This window comes from Mastigoproctus giganteus, chromosome 5 (genome assembly GCF_048544385.1).
Source record: "Mastigoproctus giganteus isolate SK-2022 chromosome 5, ASM4854438v1, whole genome shotgun sequence".
NCBI classification, from domain to species: Eukaryota; Metazoa; Arthropoda; class Arachnida; order Uropygi; family Thelyphonidae; genus Mastigoproctus; species Mastigoproctus giganteus.
Genome location: NC_143579.1, coordinates 91857227 through 91872198, shown reverse-complemented (window position 1 = coordinate 91872198; position 14972 = coordinate 91857227). Strand labels below are relative to the sequence as shown.

At 38.4% G+C, this 14972-nt stretch overlaps 1 protein-coding gene across 2 annotated transcripts in view; it reads left to right on the top strand.

Moving 5' to 3' along the window:
* eIF3i (eukaryotic translation initiation factor 3 subunit i) overlaps positions 1 to 14972 on the top strand; it is a 108643-nt gene that overhangs the window by 68833 nt on the left and 24838 nt on the right. The window lies entirely within an intron of this gene.

Below are 14972 nucleotides of genomic sequence, written 5' to 3'. Positions count from 1 at the left end.
ACGTGATGGTCATTCCCTGACCTTTCCACATCCTCCGTATTTGGTGGTCACGGGCTCAAACCCCGGTCTAATCAAGAAGCATGTGCTACGCACTGCTGCTCCTGCCCACCTGGCTACGGAGGCACCTTTTCATGTTATGGCCTGGGACCTTTGGTGGTTGGGTGGGAAACCATGCATGTCAATACCTACCTAATATTTTGGATCTTAGTGATAACCTTTAATTACAGTTACCTTAACAGTTCCATGTTCCCTACATGTGGGGAACATGGAACTGTTAACTGCTGTGCCCTTTTGTTCTTTGGCACAGGCCCATGTTTATATCAACAGGATAATGTACCATGGTGTCACCAGTGCTGTTTGAATGAGAATGATTTGTGGGCATGAATATACAAAAGATGAATAGCCACCATAGCCCTAATTTGAACTGGTATGTCAACTGGCCATTGTTCTGCAGAAAGAATATACTCTGTACTCTATCCTACCCAAGAAACTGGAGTGGATATGCTATCTAAGTGGGCAATACAGTCTGGTTCTGCTGATAGGAAAAAAAAAGGAACTGCAAACAAGTCTATACGCCAAACAAGCAAACAAGTCTATACGCCAAAATAGACTGCAAACAAGTCTATACGCCAAAACAGAACCATGTTTTGAAGCACTTATGCCTTAAAAACCATAAAGCTTCTTTGTCTGAGCTGAAAAAAGAATGGGAAGAACATACAGGAGTGGTAGCAAGTGTAGTAACAGTCAAAAATGGACTTGCAGCCCCTCCTCACGCAAAAAATGAAAAAGGCCTGATTAATTTGGTGTACGGAGCATGTCAAATGGAACCCTGAGCAGTGGAAGTCAGTTATTTTCTCGGATGAGAAGGAATTCAACCTGCATGACTCTGATGGGAGACAAACGATTCACTGTAGACGTGGTGAAGAATACCATCCAGACTGTATGGTGTCTACAGTGTGAAATTCCCTTCCAGCCAAATCATATGGGGTTGCATTTCGTATCGGGGAGTAGGTCACCTACAGTTTATAAAATATTACATAAATGCCAGTGGATACCTTGGAAGGCAAGGTATCCATTGGCTATATTGGAAGGCAAATTGATTCCAACCATTAGAGACCATTTCAACCTGCCAACTGCATCTTGCAGGACAAATCTGCTCCTTGTCATCGGGCGAAAAGTTTAATTAGCCACTTCTGTAGTTACTTTAGCTTCATTTCTGCATTAGAGGTTCGACAGTAATGTGTTTACATTTTGTTACAGGAGAAAAAATGGTTAGAAGAATGGTCCATTACAACTCTTAGCTGGCCAGGAAACAGCCCGGACTTGAACCTGTAGAGAACTGTTGGCATCGTGTGGAATCTGCAGTTGCCAGAAAGAAACCTTCATGAACTTCAGGAAGCCATAATTTGTGTTTGGAACCACGAACCATCAGTTGATTATCTTCAGAAATTGATCTTATCAATGCCTCGAAGGTGTGCCGCTGTCATCAGGGCCAGAGGCGGTTCAACTGAATATTAGTTTGCACTTGGTGAATTTGCTTCAGTTTTCCATTTAAAATGATAAACTGAAGCAAATTGAGGGGGGGGGGGCTTCAAATAACATTTCAGCCATAGTAGTAGTGGTATGTGATGCAAGAAAGCAAGTGTATGAGCTTATGCAGCATCAGCCAAAAAAAAAAAAAAAAAAAAAAATCACACCATTCCCTCCAAATGCCTGTCCAGTTCCTCCTTAACTTTCTTCAACATATCAACTTCCATGACAGTTGGAAGTTTGTTCCAGCAATTAACCACCTGCTGGCTAAAGGCAAATTTCTGCATATCTATTCTACCTCTGTCTTGTCTTAATTTGAATTTATGCCCTCTTAGGTTCGTAATCTGAACAAGTGGAAGAATCCCATCAGAATTCAGCATGCTCAACCCATTCAAGGCCTTATACAGATCATTGCACAGGTGCCTAGTCTCCAGCCACTACAATTTGCAGAACTTAAGCCTCTCTTGGTAAGAGGATCCCTTCATTCCCCTGACAAATCTTGTTGCCCTTTTCTGTACATGCTCAAGCAAATCTACATCCTTCCTAAAATGAGGCCTCCAGACCTGTACGCAGTACTCAAGGCGTGGCCTGACCATTGCCTTATACAGAGGGACAATCACCTCCTTTTCCCTGCTAGCAAAATTCCTATATATCATTGACAAAACCCCATGACCTGCCCTGGCAGCCTGTCTGCATTGCTCAGAAAACTTCATATCTGACTGCACAATTACTCCCAGGTCTTTATCGATTTCTACCACCTTAAGTGTAGTACCACACAGTTGGTACGTTTCTCTGGGGTTACTTCTACTCATATACAGTACTTTGCATTTATCAAGGTTAAACTTCAGTTGCCACTTTTTAGCCCATCTGCCCAAATTATCTAGATCCTGTTGCAATAGCATGCTGCCATTAATGTCATTAACAACCCTACCAATCTTTCTTTCATCTGCAAACTTCGACACTAAGCCTGATATACCTTCATCAATATCATTGATAAATATACAAAACAACAGAGGACCCAACACCGAACCCTGTGGGACTCCACTAATAACATTAGTCCATGAAGAGCAGCACCCATTGATTACCACCCTCTGTCTTCTCCCACTTAACCATTCTTGTATCCATTGTAAACACATAATTGTTGTGTTTAAGAAAATTGTTGTATAAAGGTTGCAAATGCTCATTTTGGAATATTTTAAGAGCACCTGTCAAACATTACTTTGCCTTAACTATTAATAAATATCTTTTGTTTTTATTTCTGTTTGTGATGCTAGCCCTTAATTTAACATACTGTGGGGGGGGGGGGAAAGTCTTTAATAAATATACATATGTCTTTACTCTTCTTTAAATTTTATTTTGAATATGTATAATAATAATTCTTTATTAAATATTCCTTATTTGTTCTGTTCCCTTAGAACTATATAGACCTCTATTCCTTACACCCCCACGTAAACATCTGACTTTGCTTCACAGGAGAATTCCATATTTATGGGAACTTCTCAATTATGTATAATTCCCTTTGGAAAGGCTGAGTGTTCAGGAATAACAAACTCATAAATTAATAAACAACAAAGTTTATTTACATATATATATATATATACAACATAATATACAATTGAATAAAAAAACATGTAATATGCATACAAAGTTAAATCAAGGATACCTTGCATATATTAATCTTATTCCTGTTTCCCTTCACTAGCTAATCTAAGTTGACCATTATATGAAAACACTGATTCATTCTTCTTGCCCTAACTAACTAACTCCTAAGACTTATACACCTTCACCATACCTATTTCACTTACTTCTGGATACAATTGTGTTTCTTATATTAACAATCAATATGCTACTTTCATCATTATACTCTGTGTTCTCACCATTCTGTTACAATACACTGAAGACCAATCTTAACTTTCCTAAAGTCTCTATTTGTTATTAGTCTTTCAGATGAACAAACAATTCTTCATTAATACAAACACTATATTCAATTATCTATCCTTAAAACATAATCAAACCTTCTCATATAAACCTTACTACCCTTCTAACACATTATAATCATTTGAACAACAATTTAATCTATTACTCATCCTTCGTTTCTCTTGCATTTTACAATAACCTTTTTTTTAACATAATAACTCTGTTAGTATATATATAATTTATTTCAGAGATAATTTATCTATCATTTTACTTCTAGTGCTACCCCTTTTTTTTTTTTTTTTTTTTTTTAATTAATCACTATACTTTTTCACTAACAGTCCTTGTTAACTTACAGTACTTACTATTATCTTTTTTCTTTCCTTTCTGGGGAGGTTTGAACCTTCCATTTTAGGCTCTCAGGCTACCTTCTGGGGATCTCCTTCATCTGTTTTCACCTGAATCTGCTATAGATAATTATCAGGAACTCTTTGCTGCATGGGTCTGGCGTCCTTTCTCCACCTTATTGGGGCTACTTCTACCTTTTCCATTCGCTGCTTCCTTTATGAAACGAAGTCTCCACCTCCCAACAGGAACAGTCTCTTCAATAGATTTCTCTATCTGCTCTCCAATCATTTTCCCTAGTATCCAGTGGACAGCTCTGGATGATCCATTCAACAGTGACCACTACCCTTTACTATAATATGTAAAATTGAAACATCACACTCCATACCTTCAGAAACTCACACAAAATGGAAATTTTCCAAGGCAGATTGGGCAAAGTACACCACTAACGTATCCTTCGACAATTAGGTCATCAAATCTCATCTGATTGACACAGTTGCCGACCATATTACAAAACAAATTCTAGCAGCTGTATCCACTGCCATCCCACAGTCAAAGTCAAGCACTCGTAGAACCAGAAATTATTAGTGGAACGAGGACTGTAAGAATATAAAAAAAGAAAAAAAACCGTGCATGGAATTTATTCCGCAAACATCCTACCACCACTAATCTTATAAATTACAAGAAAATTAGAGCTAAAGCCTGTCATATTAGGAAGAAAGCAAAAAGAGACTCTTGGGTTCGATTCGCAACTAGAATTAATAAAAATACCGATGTAAGAATTATTTGGAGAAAAATAAGACAATTAAATGGTAAAATTCCCCATTTGTCGTCCCCACTTTTCACCATGAATGGGCAGAAGCTATCTACTTCTGCAGAGATTGCAAATGCCCTAGGGACGGTATTTTCAGTTGTCTGACTCTACGGCATATGATCCATCATTTCAAAAGATTAAAGCTTTAGCGGGAAAATCCCATCCGAAATTTAGAACTACATCCAGTGATGTAGTTATAAAATTTTTTTAGAACTACATCACCTGGATGTAGTTCTAAAATAACAATACACCACTTACTTTGGTAGAACTTCAAGAAGCTTTATCCACCGCGAAGGATAGTGCTGCTGGCCTGGATGGAATATACTACATAATGCTACATCTAGACAATAAATCATTATCTTCGCTACTGACCTTCTACAATCGCATATTTATGGAGCATTCCTTCCCCAGCTTCTGACGTCATGCTTTTGTACTGGCGATACCCAAACCAGGGAAAGATCATTCTATTCCGAACAATTACAGACCCATTTCGCTCACAAGCTGCTTAAGTAAAACCATAGAAAAAATTATACACCGTTGACTAACGTGGTATCTTGATTCCCAAAATATTATCTCTGACAATAAATTTGGTTTCCGAAAACACCGATCATCTCTAGATCTCATGATCAAAGCAGAAACAAACATCAGGAATGTGTTTATCCAAAATAAACATCTAGTAATTGTATGTCTCGACATAGAGAAGGCCTTTGACACCATTTGGCAGTTTGGTATCCTGAGAGATCTTTATTCCCTGGACCTGAGAGGACACTTACCATATTTCGTACAGCATTTCCTACAACACAGGACCTTTCAAGTTCGCTAACAGCAAGTCCTTTCGCAAACATACATAAAAGAAGAAGGAATCCCGCGGGGCTCTGTACTCAGTGCAACCTTATTTGCAATTAGAATAAATCAGATTACAAAAAATATTCCAAAAGCTGTAAATTCATACCTCTATGCTGATGATCTGACTGTCTCTTGCAGCTCGCAAAACATGAGCTTTATCGAAAGGCAGCTGCAAACATCTATAAATAATATTGAGCTATGGATGACACAGAATGGTTACCGATTATCCTATCAGAAATCTAGAGTCATTCACTTTTGTAATAAACGAAAGATGCATCCAGATCCAGAGGTACAACTAACAAATCATCCCATCACAGTGGTGAATAGCATTCGTGTCCTTGGTCTAATTTTTGATAATAAACTGAACTTCTCAGAATATATCACACATCTAAGGACTGCTTGCCAGAAAAAAATGAACTTATTAAGAATTATCTCTTCTACATCATGGGATGCAGATTGTTACACCTCACTTCACTTGTACAGAGCCCTAATCAGATCTCGCCTCGATTATGGTGCCCCGGTGTATGATTCTACTAGGGAAAGCGTGCTAGCACATCTTGCCCCTATTCAACATTCTGCCCTCAGAATTGCTGTAGGCACTTATAGAACATCGCCAGTGCAAAAGTCTTTATATCGAAGCCCATGAACCTCTGCTCAGCCTCAGGAGAAAGATGTTACTTCTGAACTATGCAGCCAAAATTCAAAGTCTGCCTTCTCACCCCAATTGGCCAGTACTTAACGATCCACAGTTCACAATATACTACAGAAATAAACCTAGAGCAGTTCAACCTACTGGCATCAGATTACAGGAATTATCACAAACTTGAAATATACATCTGGACAAAATCATCCATCATCTGAACAGTTCAGATCTTCCATGGTCTTTTATTAAACCATCCTGTGTCCTGTGACAGCTATTTTTTAAACTGAGGAAAACATTCGCTTGCAAATACCAATATACAGCAACTGCATACTGCTCACACACAAAATTACCCAAATTTTACGCAAGTATACACTGATGGATCAAAGTCTGGTAGTAGAGTTGGTGCTGCAGCTGTCTTTCCCTTTAACACTATCTCTGTTTCACTTCCCACCAATGCAGCAGTTATACAGCTGAATTATGTGCTATCAAGCTTGCCTTAGAAAACATTCTCCATCTGTCCACCCAAAAAAGTGTAATATGTACTGACTCACAGAGTTCAGTCTTAGCCTTGCAAAATTCCTCCTCGGCAATGCATCCCTTAATAAAATCTATAAAATCTCAGCTGTGCATATCCACGATCACCAGCAAGTAGTCATCTTTTCCTGGATCCCAGGCCACACTGGGATATCAGGGAATGAAAAAGCAGACTATGTAGCCAAACATTCATCCAACATACCATCGCCAGATTACTATGTTCTATATATGGACTACAGATCCCATATAAGAAATATATGTAAGGAACAATGGACACTTCTATGGCAATCTCAACTGAATAACAAGCTCCGTGAAATAAAACCTGAACCACAGTTATGGGTTTCCAGTTTTTGTGTAAACAGAAAGGAAGAAGTCATCCTGGCTAGAGCACGAATCAGGCACAGTCAGCTCACCCATATTTTTCTTCTTACAGGAAACGATCCTCCGCAGTGTATGCACTGCAACTCTGTTCTCACAGTAAAGCACATTCTCATTGAATGTACTTTATACACTGATGCCCGAAAAGCCTCATTCAGTAACCTCCAAAATCTTCAAGAACCTTTGACACTCCAACAGCTCATAGGTAATGATGCAAATCTCCCGGAATTTTTCTGCTTCTTAAAATGGATACATCTGTATAATTGTTTTTAACTGTTTTTACAGACGCCCTGTAATCCTCATCTCATTTATAGGTGCAATATGGCCTAAGTAGCCCTTGTGCCAGAAATAACCATACCAATACCCTCTGGTAGCCTCCCAAACATGTTGCTGTAGAAAACAGTCATCCAATAAATTGACAAAAGCCTTGCTAGTGTGCAAGTGACCAACCCACAAGTTCCAGTCGATATCTGGAAAGTTAAAATCCCCCATTATAAGACAATCTGATTTACTGGCCCACTCTATTTCTCTGCACAAATGCTCATTATACTCGTCAGATTCATTAGGCTTGTAACACACCTACTCTCATTTTCCTTTCCCATGCTTATGTCACACCAAACAGACTCAACATTGCATTGTCCACCAACATCAATTGGGTGCACTTCCTTAGATTTTGTGTTTCTTAACTAACAGCATAACCCCTCCTCTCTTCCTGCCCTGTCTATCCTTTCTGTGCACATTGTACTCCACAAATTCCAATTCTGCACTGCTTATGTCTGTGTGACACCAAGTCTCTGATATCCCGACAATATCTGCCTTTGATGTCTTGACTAACACTTCAAGCTCATCAAATTTATTAACTACACTCCTAGCATTGGTGTACATGCACCTGTTTCTACTCTTAGTTACCCTAACACAGCCCATGTATTTACTTGTTCCACTATGACTTCCAGCAGCCTCTGCCGCAGTTAACCTTTTAGTCTGTGTATCTCCGCAAGCTAGCAGTCTTCCGTCCCACCTAACACTGCCTCGATAGTATCAGCAAATATTCTTGCCCCTTTCTATTTAAGTGTACCCTATTCCTGTAGTAGCAGTCTCTCCTGTCAACAAGCACAGACTAGGCTGAAAAAAATTCTACCCCTTGATGAGCCTTGACAATCTCTCCAGGGCAGAATTGATTGACAAAGCTCTCATCATATACTCCCTCCTATCGTGTATGGGCAGAATTGCAGAAACTTTCACATTCAACCCTAACTTGCGAATTTTTTTCAACATTGAACTGTACTTGTTGAGTAAATCTGCAGATCTCTTACTCTTGTGTACAAGAATATCGCCTTTTTTTGCCCTTAAAAGACGATACTGCTCTACAACATCATCAACTTTTGTCCCTGGCAGACATACCATGGTCCTGTTTCACCTATCCTTCTTGCATAGTACATTCCCCATCTACTCCAAGGCAGAATCCGCTGGTTCCTGTGGGACCAGCGGATTCTGCCTTGGAGATTGCCTCTGTGTTGCCTGATGCACAGGAGTGAGCTTTGCCGTTGAGCTGGGCAGCTGAGAGCTTGATGGGCCCCCTCATATTAATTTCTTTGATGGCTTTTACCCTACACCTCAAGCTCTCATAGAAGCCCACCAAAATGCTGAGTTGGCACCTAATTTCTTGTCACTCTAGACACCTAGCACCCACAAAGACATCCTCCTTGTCTAGATCATGTCCCATTTTAGAAAGGTCGGCAAACATTTCGCACATTTTTTGAGACTGTGATGCGTTGAGAATTGCCCCCTTCGTTTCTCCCCTGAGTCATAGCACTCTCGCTAGTCTGTGATCTTTGCTTCGCAGCTCTAGTCTGGGTCATGATTTCCATTTAAATACAATTTAGTTAACAATGAAATTTAATAAGATTAATAATATTTTTGATTAATTGATATTACTATAATAAGCTAACAGATTCCTAATACAATGCTTTGCATTACGCTATCTAATTTTACATTATACCTTCCGCTATCAGTTCGAGATAGATACATCCTTTATGCTATTTCTTATCAACTACAATATGGCAGCAAGTTCAACAATATTGGCACCAGTACCGGGAGTCGTAACTTCCAAAAAACACTAGTAAAATTCAAAATAAGAAGCTAACGAATGCTACTAAACCTATTTAACATCTTGTAAAATAAAAAATAAAAAAAGTAAAGTGCAGCCATTATCAACCCACTGCAGGATGGAAGCCTCCTCAACAATTCATGCTGAGGGAAATGGACCATAATCTTCCACGCTGGTCCAGTGCGGGTTGCCAGATCGACCGTATTCAGCAGTCAAGGGCTTGAACCCCGGTCTACTCAAAGAGCGTGTGCTCCTACACTCCCGCTCCTGCCCACTCGGCTACAGAGGCTGATCTTGTAAAATACAATGGTGTATATTAATTAACGAAGAATACGGTAAAATTATCAAAATACTTATCCCTTTATAGCAGCCAAAAAAACCACCGACTGTTCACTTCCGCGACCAGGGTGCCCTCCTCAAAAATATTATATTATAATATAATAACGTTATTGACCTAAACACATGAAGCATACTCCCAGACCGATGTCCAGGGCCCTACTATAGGAACAGGTTTCACAACCCCGGACTGCCCGAGTACACTTATATTCCCCTTCTTCCAATTACTTTTTACTGTTTTACCCCTTTTATGTTTTTATTTCTCGTGTGCCATTAGGTTGATTGAGCGCTACATCGAGATGCTATTTTTTTTGCTATCACTCACTTTTTTCGTCTCAAACAAAGTTTAGTCTACTTTGTCAGTTTAGTATTTCTCCACTATCCTAGGTTGTTATGATTCATTGGTTAATTGCCGATCTTCCCATCGTACTTTGTAACGTTAACTTTGATTTACTATAAATATATAAATACTCCAAATCAAAATTTGCTAATTCTTTTGTACACCGATACCGCTCAGCTTGATGGTTACTCCCCTCTGTGGCACCTCCGTAGCCAGGTGGGAAGGAGCAGCAGTGCATAGCACACGCTTCTTGATTAGACCGGGGTTCGAGCCCGTCACCACCAAATACAGAGGATGCGGAAAGGTCAGGGAATGACCACCGCATATCTCGGAGCAATATGGCCTTAGTTGCTAATGCTCCTAAAAGCCAAATAATAACAAATAACATAACATAACTCCCATCTGTCCAACATATGCTTGACACCCCAGTAAGTTGACTTCCATTGTCTTAGTCCTTCATTCTAAATTCCTTTGCTTAGCTTGAAATATTTTCTTTTCTTTTTTCTTTTCAGTCTCTGTTGGGTCTATGAAATGTACATCAACTTCTCACTTACTTACCACTACATTTGATTTGACTTCCACGCATACTTTTTCAACTTGGTTTCATTATTTTTACCACATGCTATGTATATAGAAACAGCGACCTTACTTCTTGCTATATTTCCTTTGGTTTTGGCTATTGGCCCTCGATGAAGAAGTTAAAATCATCGGATCTATAGCATTAAGTACTACTTGTAATATATTACTTTTATTTTTCAAGTACCTAATGATTTTTTTCATTGTTACTATCTCCTGTTTTGTCAGATTTTCTCCCTGTTTTCCCCAATCTACTTTACTTATCTACCTATATGTGTGTATATATATATATATATATGCAATGCTCCTCCCATTTTCATTAGCATTTTGCTAATACAGGAACTCCCTGACTTATGTAAGGTTTGCGTTCCGCGAGACACTACGTAAGTCGAAATTTCCCCCATGCTTGTGCTACACTCGCAACTGTGCTCGCTGAATTGATCAAATCAAAAAATAAATGACAAACATGTAAATAGAATTATTTATTGTATTTATTAAATTTTTATCTTATGTGCTGAAAAAATGACAAAAGCATGCAATTTAAAAATTATAAAAGTACAAAAAAAAAAAAAAAAAAAAAAGAGGAGACAAGCATAATGTCAGTAAGTTTTACCTCTCGAGCATCATTGCCAAAATCAACATATTCAGCTGATAAGTATGCCGCTGCGGAGGTTGAGGGCTGTGGAGATTTATAAGGGGTCAGCCACTCAACCTTACAAAAGAACATATTAATGGATGATGGGAAGGTTTTTTTTTTTTTTTTTTCATCGTAGATTTCTTTGTAACAATCAAGCACATCATTCACCCCTCTGTTAACTTTTAAGAATCGTTCGTTGTCAGGATCCATCTGCTCAAAGCTCACCATTTCCAATGCAATTTCATGAAATGTCTTGGCTCCTCATTTAGTTCATCTTGAGCTTTGTCAGCATTTTCTTCTTTCACTATCGCTGCTTGCAAGCCAAGAAGTTTTTCATTAGATAATTCCTTTCTCTTCTTCCTCTATTAACTCCTCCACATCTTTGGCATCAATCTCCAAGTGAAGGAGCTCTGCAACCTTTACAATCTTATCTGTAACCTCTTCAAATGATTCGTCTTTTTCAAATCCTACGAAGCCTTTGGAAATGCACAGGTAGGATGGCTTTATCGATGCCCTTAAATGCACGAGGATTTCCAGAATGGTACACAAGCAGTGGTTTTAATCTGTAATCTCCCGCTGCATTAGCCCCAAGCAAGAGTGTGGGACTAATGCCCTATCTTTTGATGCTTTGAAACCTGGCATTGTATTTTCCTCTTTGGCAATGTATGTTCGGTCCGGCATTTTTTCCCAATACAGAGCAGTCACGGCAACTTTTATCGATGCTGCGTTGAATAGCCGCCTTCATCAATAATTTTTTGCAACACATCACAAAATTTCTCTGCAGCTGCAGAATCAGCACTAGCAACTTCACTGCATATTTAACGTTGTGGAAATCAGCACAATGCTTGAACCTATTAAACTACCTGTTGCTTGCCACGAACTTGGCTTGGGGTTCACCTTACTTATCCTTAATATCTTTATAAATAATTGTTGCTTTTGCTTGAATGGTCATTAGAATCAGGGGCACTTGCTTCTGAATCTGGTTTTCAATCCATATTATTAACAGCTGTTCTATCTTCAATATAGTACCTTAATCTTAAGTGCGTAGATCCTTTGACATGTTCTTTTATATGTGCACTGTCCTTTAAAATAGTATTCACTGTTGAAGCAGCGAAACCTAATTCCCTTGCAATAGATGACAAACTTTGTCCTGCTTCATACTTCTTAATCATTTTCATCTTCATTTCTAAATCAATTTTGTTTCATTTCCTGGCACTATCACTACTTGCACTTTCTGTTGGCCACTTTTTCTTCATCGTTGTAACACATAAATAGGAATGAAGAGAAGTTTCTGAAAATTTGTTTTTTATATGATTGAAGATTTCAGTGAAGGGGAACACATTTCACCATAATGGCTTAAAAACCCACACAATTGCAGTTATCAGTATTTTGAGTTTCTACTCATTTATAATTAGATGCACTAACAGAAAAGCCCAATAAACTGGAAAGTGCATATTGTTTTTTTGGCATTACTTCTAGAAACACGCTTTTTAAAAATATCACAAAGGCGTTCAAAATTGAATCTTATAACGGGAACATATGATAACGATGAAATGATAGTGCAATTTCCATTATAAATATTACCTTTTAGAGAGATAAATAGCTTAGTAATACAGCAAAATTTTCAACTTCCAAAGACTTGGAAGGACTTACAAAAAAAAAAAAAAAATGCGTTATTGGGTTCACATTACAATATTTTCACAATACCTTTATTTATTCCTACAGGATGCAAAATACATTTCCATGATTTTTTTAAGTTTGCACTGGCCAGCAAAAACTTACGTAAAGTCGAATTTACATAAGTCGAGGAATTCCTATACTAATTTACCAAAGCATTTTTTTAAAACATATTTAAAGTATCTAAATTATGTAGTAAAATTTATTTATATGCGGGCTGTTCCAAAAATACGCGGAAATACTATGGAAATGAGTGACGAGTTTGCAGTCTAGGAATGTTCCCCCACCTTTTCTTAGTTTGTGCAAACGTATCCTGGTAGTATTCATTTTTGTGTTCTTTGTAACAGTTCATGCGAAGTGTTTTATGATGTGGGATGAGAAAGATATTTCGTTAATTATTAGACAAAGGATCGCGATTTAATTTTGTGTAAAGTTAGGCAAAAGTGGTCAGAATATGTTTGAGATGATTTGAGGAGCATATGGTGAAGACGCCTTGGGCAGAATGGCCGTATTTAAATGGTGGACGCATTTTAAGGATGGAAAAAAGCATATGAGATGAACAAAGAAGCGGGTGTCTGTCAACCACAGTGAACAATGAAAATATTGAGGAAGCCAAAACATTATTGAAAGAAAATAGATATTTATCAATTCGTGATCTTGGCAGTTCAGTTGAATGTTGGTGTAGCAAGATGTCACGAAATTGTAAAGATGCACCTTAACATGTCACATGTTTGTGCAAGATGGGTACCACGCGATCTTACCACAGAACAAATAGAATGCCGCATTGAACTTTGTCAAGCTTTTAATGACAAGGTGGAAGAATAGCCCGACTTTTTGAATAGAATAATCACGTGTGACAAGTCCTGGATTAAACATTTTGATCCCAAGTCCAAACAGTAGTCAAGCATGTGGAAACACCACAATTCACTGCCTCCAAAAAATTTCGAGTTTTTGGTTCATCAAAATAATATATGTTGGTTTTGACACCCACATAATAATACTGCAGCACTGGGTTCCTGAGAAACAAATTGTAAATGGAGAATATTATGCTAACACTTTGCGAGTTAACCTCAAAGGAGTAATTTGCAAAAAAAAAAAAAAGACCGGAACTGCTTAATTAAGAATGGTTTCTTCTTCAAGATAATGCTAGGTCACATGTCGCACAACCAGCAATGCAAGCTTTGGCGAAAATTGGTGGTCAACCACTAGACCCCCCCATACAGCCCAGATCTTGCACCATGCAATTTCTGGGCTTTCTCGAGCCTCAAAAAAATTACAACTAAATGGAATTATATGTTTTATAATGCATTAGTATCTGTAATGCCATATGTTTCAAGGAAGCCTAAAAAAGCATGCCACGACTGCTTTTCTCAGAAAGTCATTTGTGTACAGTCATGTGCACAAATATCAATGAGGGAATAGAGGGAGTAAAATAATAATAAAATTAAATAAAATAAATAAATAAATAATAAAAGAAAAGAAAATACACAACCTGTGCATTTCCCTCCTTCCCGTAGGTAACTATCCAGCTGACCTTTGAATTTTCCCAAACTGTCCTCCTCAACCACCCATGTAGATAACTGATCCCAGTAATTTATAACTCACTGGCTAAAATAAAACTTCCTGAAATCCAGTCTAAGCAACTCCACCCCTCCCCCCATAACTTGAATTTATGGCCTCTAGTTCTAGAATCATTTATAACTGTGAAAATTTCATTCTCGTTCATTTTACTTTTGCCTCTCAGAGTCTTAAACACCTCAATCAAATCTTCTCTAAGGTGCCTAGTTTCCAAGCTGTGCAACCCACATATTCAGTCTTTCCTCATATGGGCACCCTTTTGCTGATCTCACCAGGCAAGTTACCTATCTCTGGACCCTTTCAAGAAGCTCAATGTATTTTTTTAGGTGCAGTCTTCATATTTGAACACAGTATTCCAAGTGTGGTTTAACAATGGCCTTATATATGATGGGATTAAGACATCCTTTCTTCTACTAGAAATGTTTGCTAAATCGATAGGACACCATGGGCCTTCCTTGCAACCTGTCTACAATGCTCAGAGACCTTCATGTCTGACTGTATCATAACTCCCAAGTCCCTTTCTTCCACTACTGACTTTAGTTCAACTCCACCAAGCGTATATTTTGGGGTTGCTCTTCCCCGGGCATAAGACCTTGCATCTGAATTAAAGCATAGCTGCCAGTTTTCTGACCATCCCTGAAGTCTGTCTAGGTCACTCTGAAGAAGCTCTGTTTGGCGGTGATTGTAACTACATCATCTGCAAATGTAGACATCAAG